Source organism: Artemia franciscana, chromosome 17, assembly GCF_032884065.1.
Source record: "Artemia franciscana chromosome 17, ASM3288406v1, whole genome shotgun sequence".
NCBI classification, from domain to species: Eukaryota; Metazoa; Arthropoda; class Branchiopoda; order Anostraca; family Artemiidae; genus Artemia; species Artemia franciscana.
The window spans coordinates 15,057,190-15,077,380 of record NC_088879.1 but is presented as its reverse complement, the minus strand read 5'-3'; the positions used below and the strand labels follow the sequence as shown (position 1 = coordinate 15,077,380).

Sequence of the window (20,191 nt, the reverse complement as noted above, 5' to 3'; positions counted from 1 at the left end):
CAATAGAAAACTTTAGCATAAAGAGCGGGGCGTTGAGGAGGGGACAGCCCCTTTTATATACGAAGTCATTTCTATCCGTTTTAAGTTTTGATGCCACTCCTTGCTTTCACGGAAACAAACTTTTTTTATTTAATTTCTGAACGCATTTGAATTAATGTAGATTTTGATTTTGGCGCATCGTAACTGAATAATTAAAACGAAATTTGCATATTATTTTTGTATGGCTAAATTGTGTTTTCAAACTTTTGATCGGACAATTTTGATCAATAAGGGGCGGGGGAGGTGGCCTAATTTCCCTCGAATTTTTTGGTTACTTAAAAAGTAACCAAAAATGTGTTTTTTTCAATAAAGCTGGAAAATCCAGCATCCCCTTTTTGGAAATGCGCTTCCCCGTGATAAATCCACCCCTTGGAAGGATCCTCCCACGTATCCCCCTCCACCCGACCATAAAACGTTTTATACATAAAATGTTGGATTTCACACGTTTTATGCTTTAAACATCTCTTTGTGTTGGATAAACATTTTTTGGAGGGAGAGGGAGGGGACCTAGTCCTGGTTCCTGGGTTCGGTCTTGCTATCATTGATAGCCTATATTTTTTATGGCACTTTGTATTAACCAAGTGACATATAGCAATAGCAAATTCTGTCGGTCTGTCGCGGTTTTACTACTTTAGGCACTTCCAGGTAAGTTAGGACGATGAAATTTGGCAGACGTATCAGAGAGGCCCACTCTCTTTCGGGGAGCTGCGGGGGGGGGGAGGGTTAATTCTGAAAAATTAGAAAAATGAATTATTTTTAACTTACGAAGGAGTGATCGGATCTTAATGAAATTTTATATTTGGAAGGATATCATGTCTCAGAGATCTTATTTCACATTTTGACCGGATCCGGGGAAGGGGAAGTTGGGGGGCGGAACCTAAAATCTTTGAAAATGCTTAGAGTGGAGGGATCAGGATGAAACTTGGTGGGAAAAATAAGCACAAGTATTAAATACGGGATTGATATAACTGGGACGGATCTGCTCTCTTTGAGGGAGTTGGGGGGGGGAGATTTAATTCTAAAATATTAGAAAAAATGAGGTATTTTTAACTTACGAAAAAGTGATCGTATCTTAATGAAATTTCATATTTAGAAGGACCTTGAAACTCAGATCTCTTATTTTATATCCCGACCGGATCCAGTGTCATTGGGGGGGGGGGCGGAAATCTTGGAAAACGGTTAAAGCGGAGAGATCAGGATAAAACTTGGTGGAAAGAATATGTACAAGTTATAGATACGAGATTGACATAATTGGTACGGATACGTTCTCTTTGGGGGAGCTGGGGGTTATTAATTTGGAAAAATTAGAAAAATTGAGGTATTTTTAACTGGATCTTAGTGAAATTTGATATTTAGAAGGAACTCATGTCCTAGAGCTCTTATTTCAAATCCTGACCAAATCTGTTGATATTAGGGGGAGACCGGAATTCTTGGAAAACGCTTATAAATGTCATAGATACGTGACTGACGTGACCGGACTGGATCCACTCTCTTTGGGGGAGTTAGGTGGTGGGGTTCAGTGCTTTGGCGAGTTTGGTGCTTCTGGACATGCTAGGACGATGAAAATTGGTAGGCGTGTCAGGGAACAGTACAAATTGATTTGATTTCCTTGATTCCCCGATTCGGCCATATGGAGGCTGAAGGGAGGGGAAAAATTAGAAAAATTGAGGTATTTTTAACGTACGAGTAGGTGATAGGATCTTAATGAATTTTGATATTTAGGACCTCGTGACTCAGAGCTCTTATTTTAAATCCCAACCGGCATTAAGCCTCTGATTTTCCTTTTAAAACAATCTATTGATTCTTAGACTTTTGCTAGAGCTCATGCCATATGAGCTCTTGGCTCTTCCGACCTTGTCACAAGCGCCATATGAGCTCTTAGCTCTTGTTTTCATGTGTATCCCAAAATGACCAGTAAATTCAAGAAAAAATTCCAAGAGAATTCAAGAGATCCAATGAATTAAAATCGAATAGTTGCTGACGTCAAACCATGGCTAATCAAACAGTTCGTGGTAACGAACTGTAGTAAGGAGTGACCCGGGTCAATAGTAGCCGAAACTAAAAACTGAATTTTTATAACAATAGTTACATCAAAAGAATTGCATTTTAATGCTGATTTTAAATACATAAGTTTTATCAAGTTTAGACCTACCCATCAAAAGTTACGAGTTTGAGAAAATTTACTTTATTTTAGAAAATAGGGGGAAGTACCACTTAAAAGTCATAGAATCTTAACGAAAATCAAACCATCAGATTTAGCGTATCAGAAAATCCTACAGAAGAAGTTTCAAGCTCCTACCTACAAAATGTGGAATTTTGTATATTTTGCCACAAGACAGATCACGGACGCGTGTTTCTCTTTTTTTTTGTTTTTTTTTTTCCCCAGGGGTGATCGTATCGACCCAGAAGTCCTAGAATGTTGCGAGAGGGCTCATTCTAACGGAAATTAAATTCTAACGGAATTAAGTGACCAAAAATATCAGAGGACACCTAGGCTCCCTCCCACGCGAACTTACCTTGGAGTAATTTTTCATGGTGGAAGAAAATTTCCATGAAGGATTTTGCATTAAAAAAGAAAAAAATAAATATGAAGAAGTTGTTTCAACTGAAAGTAAGGACCAGCATTAAAACTTAAAATGTTTATGTTAAATTGTAAATGTAAATGTAAAATTGTAAAATTAATTACTTCAAAATAATGTAAAATTAATTAATGTCTTAAAATGTAAAATTATTACGCACATGAGGGGTTCACTTTCTCCTAATACCTTGCTCTTTACGCTAAAGTAATCAACTATTTATTCTACGGCCTTTGTGATTCAGGGGTCATTCTTAAGGAATTGGGACAAAATTTAAGCTTTAGTTTAAAGAGAGAGGTATTGACGAGTGGGCGAACCCCCTCATATATGTATACGAATATAGAAGCTCGTTTCGTAAGTTAATTCGTAAGTTACGAATATTTTTACTAATAAAAATGTTCGTAAAATTAAAAGTTGTAGTTGCCTTTTTAAGTAACCAAAAAACTGGAGGGTAACTAGGTCTACTCCCCCGCTCCTTTCTTCTCAGAATAGTCCAATCAAAACTATGAGAAAATCATTTAGCCAAATATATAAATTAATATGCAAATTTTGTTCTAATTATTCATGTGCGGAGAGCCAAAACCAAAACATGCATTAATTCAAAAACGTTCAGAAATTAAATAAAAAATAAGTTATTTTTAACTGAAAGTAAGGAGCGACATTAAAACTTAAAACGAATAGAAATTACTCCGTACATGAAAGGGGCTGTTCCCTGCTCAACACCCCACTCTTTACGTTAAAGTTTTTTTTTACTGTTTTAAAAAATGGAGCTGAGAGAAAGTCAAACTTCTGAAGTTTAGTTTATTCATGTCAGCCTCCTCGCCTCAAAGCTGCTCAGTCTTCAAATGAGAGCTATATCTTTCAATCTGAACAGGGGCGGATCCAAGGAGGTTACGGGGGTGCAACCCCCATGCCATGGTGTTGTATCTGTGGTTGGAACTGCTTGCTCTAGTTTGGATCTGGACGAAAGTGATTTTTTTTTAAAATTGATTTTTAATAGTTGAGTTTTTCATAAATTTGTCAATATTAAGACTGTTTCTTTTTGCAAACAAGTTTGAAACAAGATATTAATCACTTTGTATGGTCTCTGTTAGATTTCACTATTGTTGTATACCCTCAAAAAGTGTTTAATTAAATTTGCGGGTTTTGCGTATTACCGCAAAACCCAACTGCGAGGCAAAAATCTTCATTTCGTAATAACAAGGAGAAATTTAAAATCCTAACTTCTTTAGGCTGTCAAAATGATATTTCAGGATTGTGCTGTCACAACGGGACTGAAAAGCAAAATATTTTCTTCTTTTTTTTGTCAAAAATTTGTTTTCGAGTCTTGCTATGGCACTGAGGCAAAGAAATTGATAGGCCTATCATTACTTTTTTGGCAGTCTGTTTTGGATTTTTGGGTTTGCTTTCGTGTGAAGTGTGGTGGCTTTTACAACAGAGCCTAGTTGTTTTTTAGGGGATTTGTATAATAGAAAGTAAATGCATTAGAAGTACAAAAATTATTAATTTAAGTTTTGGCCACTTTACTGCCTATTTTCATCCAATTAAAGATCTGCATTATATGACATATCACCTCCTCTGTTCATCCTAAAACATTAAAATAAAGGCGAAACTCGTTTAGCACTTCAGACCATTTGCAATACCTACGACGCATAATTGTCGAGGTTCGCTTTAAATTGCGGGTATTTCTTTGTTCGCAAGTTTATCTAAGTGATCGTAGACCTCTTGAAATGAAACAGATTAACAATAGCTCGTTGTCATTCCCGTTCATTCTACTGAGTTATAGATCTCATTATAAATTCATTTGTTTAGCTGGCTAGCAACTGAAAACAATCTTTTTTAATTTTAGTGTTGTCTGAGTAATTAATTAAATTTTAGCGATTGCAATTCAAACTTACAATTTGAAAGAGAGAACGGAGAACAATTTTTTCAAAAGGAAGTAAGGACCAACATTATATTTTAAAACGAACATATATTAGCATATTACGTGAGGGGGGTTGCTCCAAATTGCTCCCTTATAGGGGGGTTGCTCCTAATAGGCTAATAAGCCTAAGCATTTCTGAAAGTGTTTAAACAATGATTCTATTTTCTGTTCGGGGGGGGGAGTATTTACACCCAGAAATTACTTCCATGACTCATAGATCTCCAATCACTTTCGACTTTAAGTTATTCATAAAATTTTCAATAGAGAAAATTTCTGTGAGAGAAATTTTTCATTGGGGAGAGGGGGATTTCCCGAAAATATTTGCCACACATTGGGGTCATTGCAAAAGGAGTAGGCTATTTTGAGGTGGAATCGTAGCTTATGCAAAAAAAATTCTGGAAGAAATCCCACCCTAGAATTTTTTTTATAAGAATGGTCCAATCAAAATTTCGAGAATATTATCCTGCTTTCTATGGCTGTAATGAAAGATTAAGATGGCCAGGGCACGCTTTGCGGAATAAGGATGACATATTACCGAAGATTGTTATTTTTGACCGACCGTCTAGGGCTAAACAGAAAGCTGGTCATCTGCGGGTGGGGTGGGAGATTTCATAAAGACATATTTAAATGAAATGGGAATTTTCTGGGAGAGTGTAAAGAGGGAAGCTTTGAATAGATTGGGATGGAAGAGGACTGAGCTTAGCCGTGTCGACCTAAGGCGGCTTGGTGCTGCGGTAATTTGTTAGTAATAGAAGTATTATTCTGTTCAGAATAGTTGAAAAGCCAAACAATTATACCTTTCAAGATACCCCGATCCTCCTGGGAATTGGTCTAAGTTACAAAATTTGCCTTTTTGCCTACGTTGTCTATTATAGGGAAGTATACATACATTTTTTGAGTAGGGAGATTTTCTGCTAGTAAAATTTTTCACGGGGAGAATTTCCCATGTGAGGCAAGTTTCTAGGGGGTAAATTTCTCATGAGAAATTTTACAACAGGGGAATTTGCTAGAATTCTTATACAAAGTTTAACCATAAAGAGCGGGGCGTTGAGGGAGGGACAATCCCTTTCATATACATGTTATATGGTTTTAAGATATATTAATTTTGTTTTAAGCATCTGAAATTCATTCATGTAAGCATCTTCACCTCAAAGCAGCCCAGTCTTCAAATAACAGCTAGATTTTACAATCTGAACAGGGGCGGATCCAATAAGGGCGAGGGGCGCACCCCCATGACATGGTGTTGAATTTGTGGTTGGGACTGCTTGCTCTGGTTTTGGTTAGGACGAAAGTAAATTTTCTTTGTAATTGATTTTTAATAGTTGAGTTTTTCACAAATTTTTCAATATTAAGACCGTTTCTTTTTGAAAAAAAGTTTGAAACAAAACTTTAGTCACTTTTTGTGGTCTTTGTTAGATTCTACTAATGTCACATACCGCCAAAAAGTATTTAATTAAATTTAGGTTTATCAACAGAATCTGTTCCTATTACCGCAAAAGCCAACTGCAAGGCGAAAATCTTCATTTCATAATAACAAGGAGGAGAAATCTAAAATCCTAACTTCTTAAGGCTGTCAAAATGATATTTCAGGATTGTGCTGTCACAATGGGACTGAAAAGGAAAATATTTAGTTCTTTTTACTGTCAAAAAATTTTGTTTTTAAGTCTTGGCACTGAGAAAAAGAAATTGATAGGCCTATCATTACTTTTTTGGCAGTCTGTTTTGGTTTTTTGTGTTGCTTTTTTTTTTTTTTGCCAAGAGGGGTGGCTTTTACAACATAACCTAGTTGTTTTTTAGGGGATTTGTATAATAGAAAGTAATTGTATGAGAAGTGCAAAAATTATTAATTTAAGTTTTGAATTTTTGTGAGGAAATGGTGGCCACTTTACTGCCTATTTTCATCCAATTAAAGCCCTGCATTATATGACATATCACCTCCTCTTTTCATCCTAAAACATTAAAATAAAGGCGAAACTCTTTATTACTTTAGACCATTTCCACTACCTACCTACAACGCATAATTGTCGATGTTATTTTTAAATTGTGGGTATTTCTTTGTTTGCAAGTTTATCCAAGCAACCTATTATGCACCCCCCCCCCAAAGAAAATCCTGGATCCACTATTTTCTCTCTGAAAAACCCATTTAAAATAACAAATCTCAAACCATTAAACTGTCTAATAACAAGACCAAGAGCCTGAGTCATAGATCTCAGCAGAGAATGTCTAAACAGGTTTTTTGGAATTGACCGTGAAAAAGCAAGGCTCTGACTGTGATTGTGTATTATTGCGTAATATCTTTATCAATGGAAGAAACACATGACCCGGTATTAGCTGAACTGATAGCTTTTGCTAAATTCGAAAACAGGTAGCGCTGTGTAAGTAAAACTATTCAAATTAATGACCTACTTGTTCAGAAAACAGAGACAATTTTAACTGTGAAAAAATCAAATTTCTAGGTGGTATAATAAAGTAGTTATAGTAGATTGAATGTCAAATAGTGTGAAGAGTGAACAAAGTGACTGAGTACCGGTGGGTTTACCCTATGCATTTTATTTAGACAAATTAAATTTAAGACAGGTATCAACAAAACTCCATCAGGAATTGTATTTACTTAAGATACAATAAGCAATATGAAAGCTTAGTTTTGTGATATTCTGGTCTTGAAATAATACAAATTAGAACAATTATATGTTCTATTTGTTTTCCACAAGCTCATTTGAGACTGCAATGCGCCCATGGTGCACTTTATAATCTCTCTAAAATACTTTAAACAGAAGGATTTGTAAAGACAATTGTTCTGATCAGCAAGAAAAGTACTAACATAATTCTCTAAACTTGGAACTTTTTAAGACAACTTTTTAGCAAAGCAAATGCAAAACAAAAGAATTCAGCTAAAAGTGGTAAAATATAGGACAAATCTAATTGGTCTAAATAATCAAGGCCTATAAACACAACTGCCTTCTAATCTCAATTCTTTGTGTTTCTGATTCTTAGCAGCAGCTTTGTAATGGAAAATCTCAGTTCTATTAGCCTACTAGATATGGTCTAGATGGTTCTGGAGACATTGACATTTTATTTTCTCTAGAGATATATTTAGTGCAGCAGTGCATATACACTATGTTACAAATCTAATGATCACCCAATTTGCATGACCACTAGATTTCAAAGGCCAGAGAAAATTCGATCCTTGAATCTAGTGATGACCTTTGATCTTGATCGCCATCATAAGAAAGTCATGGGTCTTACTTATTGTTAGACATAGGCCTACCAAAGACTATAGTAAATGCTAGATATACCCAGTGTCTGACCTGAGCTATCCAAAATCAAAGTCTTGACAATTATGCATGCATTATCTGCAAGAAAAAAAATTGCTCGTCCATCAGACAGAGCAAAAGAATGTCCAGTACTTTAATTTTTAGTAGTAGCAAAGTGATTAGGAGCTACATGGAAGCTATTTTCAATCTGATAGTTGATTTCTGTTTCTTCCCCTACTACTGAGTTGCTGTTGAGTAGACATTTAAGCTTCAAAGAACAAATGACGAAAACAGCTTTCGGACTGAGTATTCAGAATTAACCCTGCATCCAGATGCAGCATTCTTTGTGAAATAAGATTTCGGACACGGTCAAGGAAGATTAGGGTTGCCGCTGGGTAAAAAAATTACTAGAGACTTAAAATAAAAATCACTAAACCAGCGTGTAAATCCCTTGATAAATGACTAGAGATTACTATAATTATAAAATTTTTTATTATTGTAATTAATAAATTTTTTGTATCCGTACTATATTTATGAAACCATCTACAGGAAGGGGGTAAAATTACTCCCAGGTTCGGAAAAATATCTAGATATATCTTTTGTTTTTTCTCAAGCGAAAATTACCCTTGAAATTTTGAAAAACACCCTTTTGTATTTTTTAAACACAATCCTTGCTTCCTCCTTGTATTTTCCTTATCTGATACCCTTGGGTTTTACCCTGCACACTGAAAATTGGTTATTAGGGATCTAATCAAAATAATTATTTTGCTTTTTAATTTTTTTTTCTTATCGACCCAAAACCACAGTTTTTATCCCAAAAATCATCGAGAATATTTTTCTTTTTTCCTCTATTTGAGGTAGTAAATGTGCGTTACTCTTCACAGATTTCGATAAGCACAGGTTAGGTTGTTTCTTTAAAAAATGAGGTACTTGTTACTTATATGGAACACACCCAAGAAGTATAGTTATGTTAATCCTAGTGAAATAAGCCAAATATAATGAAAATATAATTCTTTAGTTTATATACTAATATAATTTGCTCTGTATATTTGCACATTAAGGGGTGTCAAGGAAATTTAATATAACCCGAAATTTAAGCCACCCTCCAAATATGCACATATATAGCCCAAAGAAAACAAGTCCAATGTATTCCGTCACCCATTATTGTCTTGGTGGCAGTGGAACTGGTTTTCATAGACCGTACATCATCCTTATTATACTTAGCAAATTATCTTTAGAAAACTTTCATCCCCAAACCTATCCTGAGGGGCAGCATGGGTCATGTTAAATCTAAAGGTACCCTCCAAATATGCACATATATAGCCCAAAGAAAACAAGTCCAATGCATTCCGTCACCCATTATTGTCTTGGTGGCAATGGAACTGGTTTTCATAGATCGTACATCATCCTTATTATACTTAGCAAATTATCTTTAGAAAACTTTCATCCCCAAACCTATCCTGAGGGGCAGCATGGGTCATGTTAAATCTAAAGGTATAGTTTTGGAACCTTTCAACTAAGCTTTACAAAAACGGCTATCTGACGCTTTTGATCTAACAACTTTTTAATAAAAAAGGACGTGGAAGGGTGGGGGGTGGCTTATAGCCATCCAATCGATTAGGTCAAATAAAAAAGACACCAGAAATTTTAGTTTCCATTGAAATGAGCCCTCTTTCAAAGTTCTAGGACCGTGGGTTCGATTCAATTACGCCTAAGGATTATCTAAGTTTCATCTGTATCATGGCTGTAGAGATGGCTGAAACCTAGTGAAGAACAAACTCTGGCACATATCTGACTTAGTTAGCTACCCTATTCTCGGAAGTTTGTCTCTAACTATTCCAAATGAGGAAAATCCATGTGTTTTTTTCCGATTTTTATTTTAAAATAAGTTATAGGAAAAGATGAACTCTAGCCCATATTAAGTGAAATGTTAAAATAAAATGCAATTTTTACAAAAATTAAATCATTATATGTGTGATGATGTGACACACTTATCCTTCAAAAAAATAATATAATATAGTTTATCTTTTCATTTTAATGTTTTATCTAACTTATGTAAGTAAAAATCTTAATAAAGAATTGGTTTTACAACAATTTGGAGGTAAATTTACTAAAACAATCAAAAAAAAGTAAAAATCTGCCTTTTAGTGGAAGCTAGCGACCTAGTAAGAGAAAATTATGTCTTTTAGCATTAGTGATAAAAATTAAAATTATTTTACTATTTTCGGAGGAAAGCCCCCACTCTTTACTATCAACCGACTTCAGTAGTCAAACTACGATTGATTTAATCTATCTGGTTGTATTACAAATCCTATTATAAAATGTACCAAGTCCTATTTTTTTTCAATAATTTCTTTTTTCATTTAGAAAATTATATTATATGAATAAAATGTTTCTTATTTTTCAATGATTCCAATTCTCTTCTATGTGCAGATATAGAGGGTGTATTTACATCCATCAATAATTCCTATTTCAAAGGTTTCCACAGAAGAAAATCTAATTTAGAAGTGATATTTTACAGAGAAAAAAACACTCATATGAAGACAAAAATTCAACCCGAGCAAATGTTGCTCGGGTTGAAATATAGACCACTGATATATACCATACTCCGGGGTCTGTATCTGCTATGAATTTACGGTTGGAAGTCAACAGTTCCAAAGGCCGTATATTTGCGTAAATCCAAATCTGGAACATACTAAGAACTGTTGTCAATCACAATTTTGCATTTTTGTTAAATAGTTATCTTCTTGAATAATTTATTCGATTGAATCATGAATCTAGGAGCTATACTGAGAAAAATTTCAGAATTTTGATGACATCAGTAGTCTTAGAACAGAAATCAGTATAAATAACTAGCTAGAAGAAAATCACCAGGCAAGATAAACAATCACTAGAAATCACCCCGCGCTGCCATCAGAATAAACAAAATTGAAAGTTCTGAAATATTCATTTTCCTAGCTAAAACAGATAAAAACTATCTAATGTCAACAATAAATCAGAAACATTTTATAGTTTAGCAGTTATGTCGATTGAAAGTGAAAGACGCAAAGACATTACATCTTCAAAGAGTTTTGGAAGAATTTACAAATCAAAACTTAGAAACTTGTAGGGGCCTGAACCCTCTACTGTAAGGTTCTCTGATATGCATGATCTATTGGTTTGATTTTAATTTGAATTCTTTGACTATTAGTGCGTGCTTCCTCCTTCTTTTAAAACCAGGCAAATTTTTGCAGATTCTTAGCCATTTATGGATTAAACTAAGTCTAAAAAGTCTTATATATTTGGAATCAACCTGATCAGTCGATGACATATCCATTGATAATACAATTTTGTTTCTAGAGTTTCGTTTACTATTGGGCCTTGTAGCTTCATTCTTACAGTCAATTAACACAAACACTTTGATATTTCAGGACATAAATCCAAAAACTTAAAGAATAAGACATTATCTGCAGATAATAGGGGTTTGAATTCCAATTAAGAGAACTTAGAGAATGATTGGAGTTTTAATTAGATATCTTGGTCGCAGCGGTTGCTAACAACCTAATAAAAAGCGATCTCGTCTCATAGTAAAAAACAAAATCCCCCATTATTCCTGAAACTAGAGTCAAATCAAAAAAAGAAGTACACTATTAGAACCATTTTGTCTAAAATCCCAATATAAGAAATTAACTGTCCCTAATGTCATCTTTAACTGAAACTAAATGTTGACAAAATAGATGTCTCAAACTTTTGATAAAATGTTATTTTTGGGAAATGATGGATGCAGAGGGGGAGCGACTTATTGCCCTCAAATCTGGCCCATTACAAGCAAAGCTTCTTGGGCCTATTAACTGATTTACTTTTGTAATAGTTTTTCTTTTAGTATTAATAAATTGATTGATTGATTGAAATCATTTTTGACTCTTACAAAGGAGAACTTACGATTTCAAATGAAATTCCCGATCTGAAGTTTATATAATCATTTATTCCATAAGAGCCGTATTTGCAAAAAGGGTATAACATAAACTTTTGCCCCAGGGATCTGGTGGGTTATTTCAACCCTGGAGTTATTGTTAAATGCCCTTTGGGCTATTTAAAACAAAATGGCGATGTGACAGTTGTTATAAGATGCATTTATGAAAAATGGTGTCTAGACGGGGGGGGGGGCTAATCACCCTCCATCACTTTAAATCTTTAAAATGTCACTAGAACTTTAGATTTCTAATCATGTCAGCCCTTTCGGAAGTGTATACGACCTCCCTTTACATGGAGTTCTTACATACCCCGGGAGCATAACTTACATATTTTCCCTGAGAGCTTTGGACAGGATCGTCCTCCTTAAAGACTTAGTTACAAGACGTTTAAACTATGCTGAAGAAAATCACTGTTTCAAAATTTTTATTGGAGGGGTTGGTAAGAATGATATGCATGGGGTTTTCGGGGTTTTTAGTGATTTGAGGTTGCCCTCAAATCACTAATAACTATTAAAAAGGCCACTAGAACTTTCAAGTTGCAATCGAGCAAAACCCTTTCAAATTTTATAAGACCACTAAAAATTTTTATAAGACAACTTTTATACCCCCGAGGTATAACTTACAGCTCTTTCCCTGAGAGATCTAGGGAGATGTATCCTCAAAGACATAATTTTCGGATTGTCTAACTATCTTGAACAAAGTGGCTATCTCAAAATTTTGAAGGTATGTTCTTATGGAAATGATGGGTGTCAGGGGCTTTTTATCTTCCAATCACTTTTGAATATTAAAATGGGCACTAGCCTTTTTCATTTCCAGTCAACTGTAGAGGGTAGATAGTAAAATGTTCGGAAGAATATACCCTCTTACTATGTAGATGGAATACTTATTTTATGTTCTAATGTAGTTTTCTGCTTCATAAAAATCTTATGTATATTTCATTTCTATTCATTTTCTCTATCACACTCATTCTAATCCACCTTTCGCTTTTACTCTAAAGTTTAACTTTTGCATTTACAATGATTTAAAAATGAAAAAAAAGCCCCTAAAAAGCCAGTTCTTTTAATATCATTTTAAAGGTGGGCCTTAAATGCCAAAATTATTAGTTTCGTCTTCACCTGCATCCTCATTGCCCTGAAGTTATCAAATCAATCAACCTCCTTTCTTTGATTTGTGGTCATGACTCTTGAGGAAATTTAGAGTTGCTTTGAGAAAACACATTGACAAGATTCAAACAACCGATCAAGGTAGCTGATCCATTGAGAGCACCCGAGATTAGAATTTTTTCTTCAGCCTCAGGTTCTTTTGTTTGTATTTTTAGAGGACTCACTGAAAAAAAAATTGTTACTGCAGCTGTGATAATTAAAAGTGCAACATAGGATATTTTGGTTGGAAATGAGTTATCTATGTGTCAAGGCCAAACTAAGCACGATCAATTGAAAAGTGCGCTCAGAATTGTATTATATTGTACCTTTACTAATATAAAACGATACATAAGTCTCTAAGTGGTGTATGTTTCTTTTTTTATCAGGTATTGCTATTTGCTTCGTCTTTCAGAACGACCACAGCCGACAAAATTTTTCAGTTTTTTTTATATATGTCCCACATCTATGACTATCTTAGTTCTATGACTATCTACCTTAGTTATTCTGCCCTAGGAATGACACATGGACGGATAATAGATGGACCGATCTATTAACAAATGACCTGATATCAACTATGTACAATCCTAATAGGGGGGGGGGGTTAAAGCCAGATTTGCCTGTCACTCAATCTGACTCTACGTCTTTGCTTTTTCTACTATTAGCCATGGCTTGATACCCACAAACATTCGATTTTAAACAAATCTCCTGAAAAGTTACAAAACTGGTATATATCCACTTCTAATTATTACAAACGACTGGGGAAGGGCAAAAACAAAACATAGAAAAATATTAACGAAATAGGATCCTATCAAAATAATGCGATTTACAAAAAGTCGCCTAACAATATACTGTAAATAAATCATTTCACCACATAGTATTTCACTTCACTATAAAAAATACTTTAAATAATTGGAGATTAAAAGTCCTAATCGCTTGCATGGTTTAATTATATTCCTCAGACTGAAGAGAAACTAGAAGTGAAATCTTGTCTCAATATTGATAGGAAGAACCGCTCAGGTAAATTTGGCCCTAAAAACTATAAATTTGTGAGTTTTCGGAATCCCTTCCACAAAGAAATGAAATTTAAAAAAAGAATGAAATTCTGAAATTTCCTAAAACTTCCTTTCAGTAATGAAATAGTGGAAGTATTTTTTAGTGATGATAGTAGACTGATCTGTTTTGAATGGAATTTGGTTAAGTACTAATCAACAGTTTCTCGTGGTAAATCTACTTAAGGAAGAAAATTTGCTTTCTGATAGTTGATTGGTTTGAGGTACCAGTGGTACCAATTCACAAAAACGTAGAAGGGGGGGGGAAACAATCAGTAATCCAAAATAAAATAGAAAATATGTATTTAATAGAACCAATAATTTTTTTAATCTACAGGCACCCCTATATTTTTCAACCCCCCTCCCTTATCGGCACCCCCTATATATTTCAACCCTCTCCCCTAATTGACACCCCTGTATTGTTCAAGATTTGTTTGTATAGATGCAATAGTGAAAGATAGTTCAAAAAAATCTATATTTAGGCTACATTTGTTGTATCTGACAAAATTAGAATATGCCAATTAATCACTAAAAATTGCTTTTCTGTTATGTTTGAATTGTTTGCGTCGTGTCTTAGTGTCCATTTTTCCTCATATTGCTTTTCTTAATAACCTTATATTAGTAATTTATGTTTTTAGCCGATTTGTTCTTTTCTTTTTCTTTTTTAGAAGAAAAAAGTAAAAAAAAGTTGACAAACACACCGGGCTCAGACCTCTTTCTGTGTTTGAGGTTTTTCTTCATCGGGTAATAGCGCCTTTTTTTTCTTTCTTTTTGTTTATTTTGCTCTTCATATTGGCCTTAAATTATTGATTTATATTTTTGTCGTTATCTTCTTCTCCTTTTCTTTATTCGGAAGAAAAAAATAAAAAAGTAAACAAGCATTCTGGGTTTGAACCCTTTTTCGTGTTCGAAACTTGTTTATCACGTCTTAGTGACCATCCTTTTTTATAGCTTTTTTTAATAGCCTTAAATAAGTAACTTATGTTTTTTGCCGTTTTTTGTTTTCCATTCCTTTTTTTGAAGAAATAAAGTTAAAAAAAAAAGGACACACGTTTCGGGTTTGGACCCTTTTCTATTATCAAAGCTTTTTCATCGGGTCATAGCAGCCATTTTTTTAACCTTGCTTTCCTTAATAGCCTTAAATTAGGGATTTATTTTTTTTGCCCTTCTCTTCTTTTCTTTCCTTTTTTTGGAAGAAAAAAGTAAAAAAAAGTGAACACACGTACCTGGTTCGAACCCTTCTCTGTGTTCGAAGTTTTTTATCGGGACATAGCGGCCATTTTTTTTTCATCTTGCTTTTCTTATTAGCCTTCAGTTGGGGATTTATATTTTTTCCGTCCTCTTCTTTTCTTTCCTTTTTTTGGAAAAAAAATAAAATAAAACTAACACGCATACTGGGCTCCAACCCTTTTCTGTGTTTGATGCATTTTATCGGGTCTTGGTGTCCATCTCTTTTTATTGCTTTTCTTATTAGCATTAAATTAGTGATTTATGTTTTTGCCGTTTTGATATTTTTAATTCCTTTTTTCGAAAGAATAAACTGGACCCACGTATCGGATTCGAACCCGATTCTGTGTTCAAACCGTTTTTATGCAGTCATGGCGGTCATTTATGGCGGTCATGGCGATTGTGATTTATGTTTTTTGCCGTTCTCTTCTTTTCATTCCTTTTTTCAGGAGGTAAAAGTAAAAAAAAGGGGGACACACAGAATCGGTTTGAACCATTTTCTTTATTCGAAGCTTTTTTATTAGGTTGTAGCTGCCATTTTGTTATGTCTTGCGTTTCTTATTAGGCTTAGATTTGTGATTTGTGTTTTATGCTGCTCTCTTCTTTTCTTTCCTTTTTAAGAAAGAAAAAACTAAAAAAAAGCAGACACACATACTGGGTTTGAACCCTTTTCTGTATTCGAAGCTTTTCTTAGGGTTGTAGTGGCCATCTTTTATCTTGCTTTTCTTATTAGCCATAAACTAGTGATTTATGTTATTTGCTATTCTCTTCTTTTCTTTCCTTTTTTCAGAAGAAAAAAGTAAAATAGTGGACACATATACCGGGTTCAAACCCTTTTTTGCGTTCGAAGCTTTTCTTATCAGGTCGTAGCGTCCTTTTTTTATCTTGCTTTTCCTATTAGCCTTAAATTAGTGATTTGTGGTTTTTGTCGTCCTCTTCTTTTCCTTTTCCTTTTTATGGAAGAAAAAAGTAAAAAAAAGTGGACACATCAGTGTTCACATTTTTAAAGGAAGTATTTTTCCTTGTTACTCAAGCTGGTGAGTCATAAGTTTTCTTCCCAAGGTTTCCAAAAATGGCGATTTTAATATTATACTTCTCATTTTTGACACTATTTCAAGAAGTTTGGGATGGCATACTAACCCCAGAAGTAGCCAAGCAATAAAAGGCATTTGAGTGCACAAAATTATCAAAAGCGTCCAAAATATCAACCGTAACACAGTATACAGGACCTAGTCTTTATAGCATCTTTCATAAGACAGGTAAAAGCCTGGGAGCAGCTGAACCCTTTGCAGAACCCGAACTGCAGAGATGTGAAATCACACAAGGAATTAATTTTGGGTATTAATAAATGCTCAAACAAATTACTAAAAAAATATAAAACAGTATTTGGTCGATAATTACTAAAATTTTTAAGGTCTTTTCCTCGCTTCGGGATAGAGGAGAAAAACCGCACTAAAAAACTATCCGGGACAATTCATTCGGCAAGGGATGATTGGAATTGTAACAATTACTAATAATAGCAATGCAATCATAAGAAAAGTCATGAAAACAGATCCCATCGCTATCCATTGTTGGAGACCGTTTAACGTTTTTAAGCACAGACCGAATATCATCAAAAGACACAGGTCAAATTTCAGATTGTCGAATGCGGTAAGGTAGAAACAGTCTTAATTTCTCCAAAAAAGCTGCCAGTAATTTATTCTTAATAGCACTAAACAAAGAGACATTTTGACTATGAAAATCCTGTAAACTCAAAATACAAGCAAATTCCAGAGAACACTTTTCACAATTAATTACATTTTCCCATGAAGGTTTATCCCTAGGACTGTCCCGCGTATTCAAAGGAGCAAGGTGCAATTTACTTTTATAATCAAGCTTAGATTTCTTTTTGATTGCGAAGACAACAAGGACAACAGCTAATGATGGTTTCGCAGGGGTGGGTTAAGAGGTATTAGGCTTAGAGGGGCGTGATAGAGCAACCTCGAGAATGAAACAGTTATGAGGCCATTTCAATTGATCTAGATAAAGGCTTACTTTTGCATTGAGAGTTGGAAATCTGATACGGGGATAACAAAAACTTCGCATGGTGTTATAATGAAGTGCCAACAAAAGTTGGCACTTCAATATTCTCTGCGCAGCAGTGGGCTTGGTAGCAATTTGTATCGACAACTGGCGTGAATTGCATGAGATAATGTATCCTCAAGCTTGCCTTCGGTCAAGTTCAAGACCCAAATCCCAAATGATAGGCTTTGGAACCACGATATTCTAAACTACCTTTACCTCTGGCATACCTTTCCCCTTTTATTCTCTGAATGGTTATCTTTAGAGCAATTTAGACAACTTTACATTGATCATATACAAAACGCTATTTGTACCATACTCTTTTTTTACAGAAATTCTGGTGGAATTTCAGCCATTTGACCTTTGAGAAAGACGGTTCGGAATATGTTTTTTAGGTTTTCGTAAAATGAAAATTCGTAAAATGTGATTTGTGAAACTTAATGGTTACATATGGATTTTGACACTACGTTGATACATTTTTTGACTAGGTTTAGAGGCAAGTTAACTTCCTGGTTCTTAAGCGCACTCTCAATAACACTGTGTATTGTATCTACTCCTTGAATAAGAGAGTGTCCTGACTCACAATATTTCACAATGATTCTCTCAACTTTTGGATTTTTGTACAATTCGCTCTTTATATTGTAGCTCATGATGGAGTTTCTATTTTGCGGAACACATATATCTAACCATGTTATTAAACTCCTATTATCAAGAAATGTCTGAAATAATTCATCAAGAAATACTTCCAAAGTACTTGCGATTTCGTATCCAGTCCTACCATCTTGCATCTCGGACCACATGGCGCTAAAAACTTTGATAATAGTATCCAATGAGTTTGTCGTAAAACTTATTTTACCTATGAGGTTGTAAGTTTTAATCTTTCGCTTATAACAGAATCAAGATGTCCTTTTTCCTCTTAAAGCTCATACATTTTTCGCAAATATAAGCAGCTATCAAGATATTCACGAGAAATTTTGCAGCAACACTAATAAGACTATAGTTTTGAAAAAAAAAATGCAATTTAACGAATGCAATTATACGAATGCAATTTAAAGCATCTTAGTTTTACTAGTTTAGTTTCCCGAGCAGGCTACTTCGGTTAAATTTAAAGTGCAACTACAAATTTCATTTCATGTTAATGAATCACGAGGAAAAACAGCAAAAGATTTTTTTTTCTTATCATGTAATTATATTGTATTGCATCAGATTAACGACGGTCTTTGACTACTAAGGTCCTTGCGTTGGTCTTGCAATGTGCTGCTACAGCTATGTTTGATCTCATTTAAATGCAATTTGAAAGTAATTTATTTTGTTTGTAGGTGGTGGAGTTCCTTTGGGACTGGGTACTTCATCAGAAGTCTTTGTTTTATATGCAAAATAAATCCGTTTCTGCTCGATGTCCTACACTGACAAGTAAAAGTTTGTGTATGCAGTATGTTTTTTTCTTGGTTGTCACGTAATAAAAGAGGGTGTTCTTTCTCCTAGTTTCCTTTTTTGTTTCTTTGTTTGCTAGGCATTTAGTAGTCTTAAAATATAAATTTTTTTCATCTCTTTTGACAAAGTCCAGAACGCTTCAAAAATCTCTTTTTGCTCTTCTTGGCTGATTGTGTGACAGGAGCAAAAACATGTTGAACCAGACTTGCTCGCTGTTATCTGACACTCTTTCCCATGCTTTTAACTTTTAATAGGGTCAACATAAATTTTTCCAGAATTAACAGCCACTTTGATTTCTTCTTGAGCTATTGACTTTCTGTCTTGACTCTTCTTCTAGTCCTTTGCATCTGCACAGTCAGACTGTTCGACAATGGCCTTACCAAGCGACTCAACTATTAGTGGATCATCTATAATTTGAAAAGGTGACACATAGTCTGCTGATCTGCTGATTCTGCTGATCAGCTGACACATATGCTGACACATCTGCAATTCTGCTGAGCTGGACGGACCGAAATTGCTTTTCCTAAGGACATGTGTGCCACAATTTCACTAGTTTTATCATGCAAATAGTCAGGCTGAAAGGCTTCACCATACGAATGACAGAAAGAATATATTATATGTAATTAAAAATGTTTATATCTTTTAGTCAAACGCATCTCACATCACATCAAATCATCTACATTAATAACATCTACATCTAAAAATCAACTACATCTACACCTCCAAAGCTTACATTCTTAAGCTGTTTGAGGCCATTTGCTTGTAGCTTTTCTTTTACTGATTTTACATCCAGGTTTCTCTTCTTTTTTATTTGATGCAAGCTGTTGACAGTACCTGAATAAGCGCAATTGGAGGTTTTAAAGTTTAAAATAGAATTCAGTGCTTCCACTTTCCCCAAATTTCCGGGATTTCCCCGAAAATCTAGAAAAATCCCCGAAAAAAAATACGTTCCCCGAATCCCTGAAAACTCCCCGAATTTCTTTCTTTTCCCTTGATCTACCCGAAAATAGAGTTACTGGAAGGCTCACTGTTCGTTCCACAATAATAATACTGTTTTGCACCTTTATACTATGGTACGCTGGCGAACGTATGATATCGAAAACTCCATTTTGCAAACCAAAATGAGAAAGAAACAATTAGATGCTGATTTCTCCTCTCTTATTGTGAATATAGGAATGGCAAAAATGTTGTCATATGTTAAGGCTGATGCAACTGCCAAAGAAGAAGCTACGATTATCTCTAGACTTCCAATTTAATAGTAAACCGATTTTGTCACACTCTTCTAGCTGTTTATCGTTTTTAAATCGCTCATTCCTATTTTGGTTTCGGAATATTAAATATCATTTTTTTATAGATGGTGAACAGCTTTTTATTTTTTTTTATGGCAGGATGGTTTTTATAACTTACTATATTTGTATCAATATTTTTATACCATTTCAATTTCAACAGCTTTATTAGAACTTTAACCCTCACCAGGGTTTGGATTAGATTACGACCATTTCCACTACCTACTTACGGCGCATAGTTGCCGA

At 34.5% G+C, this 20,191-nt stretch overlaps 1 long non-coding RNA gene across 1 annotated transcript; it reads left to right on the top strand.

Annotated features, from left to right (window-relative positions):
- Positions 1–8,072: 8,072 nt before the first annotated feature.
- LOC136037906 (uncharacterized) lies at positions 8,073–18,709 on the top strand. The gene is made up of 2 exons (XR_010620076.1): positions 8,073–8,188; positions 18,545–18,709. It is a non-coding gene; the product is annotated as an uncharacterized LOC136037906 (long non-coding RNA).
- The last annotated feature ends 1,482 nt before the right edge of the window (positions 18,710–20,191 follow it).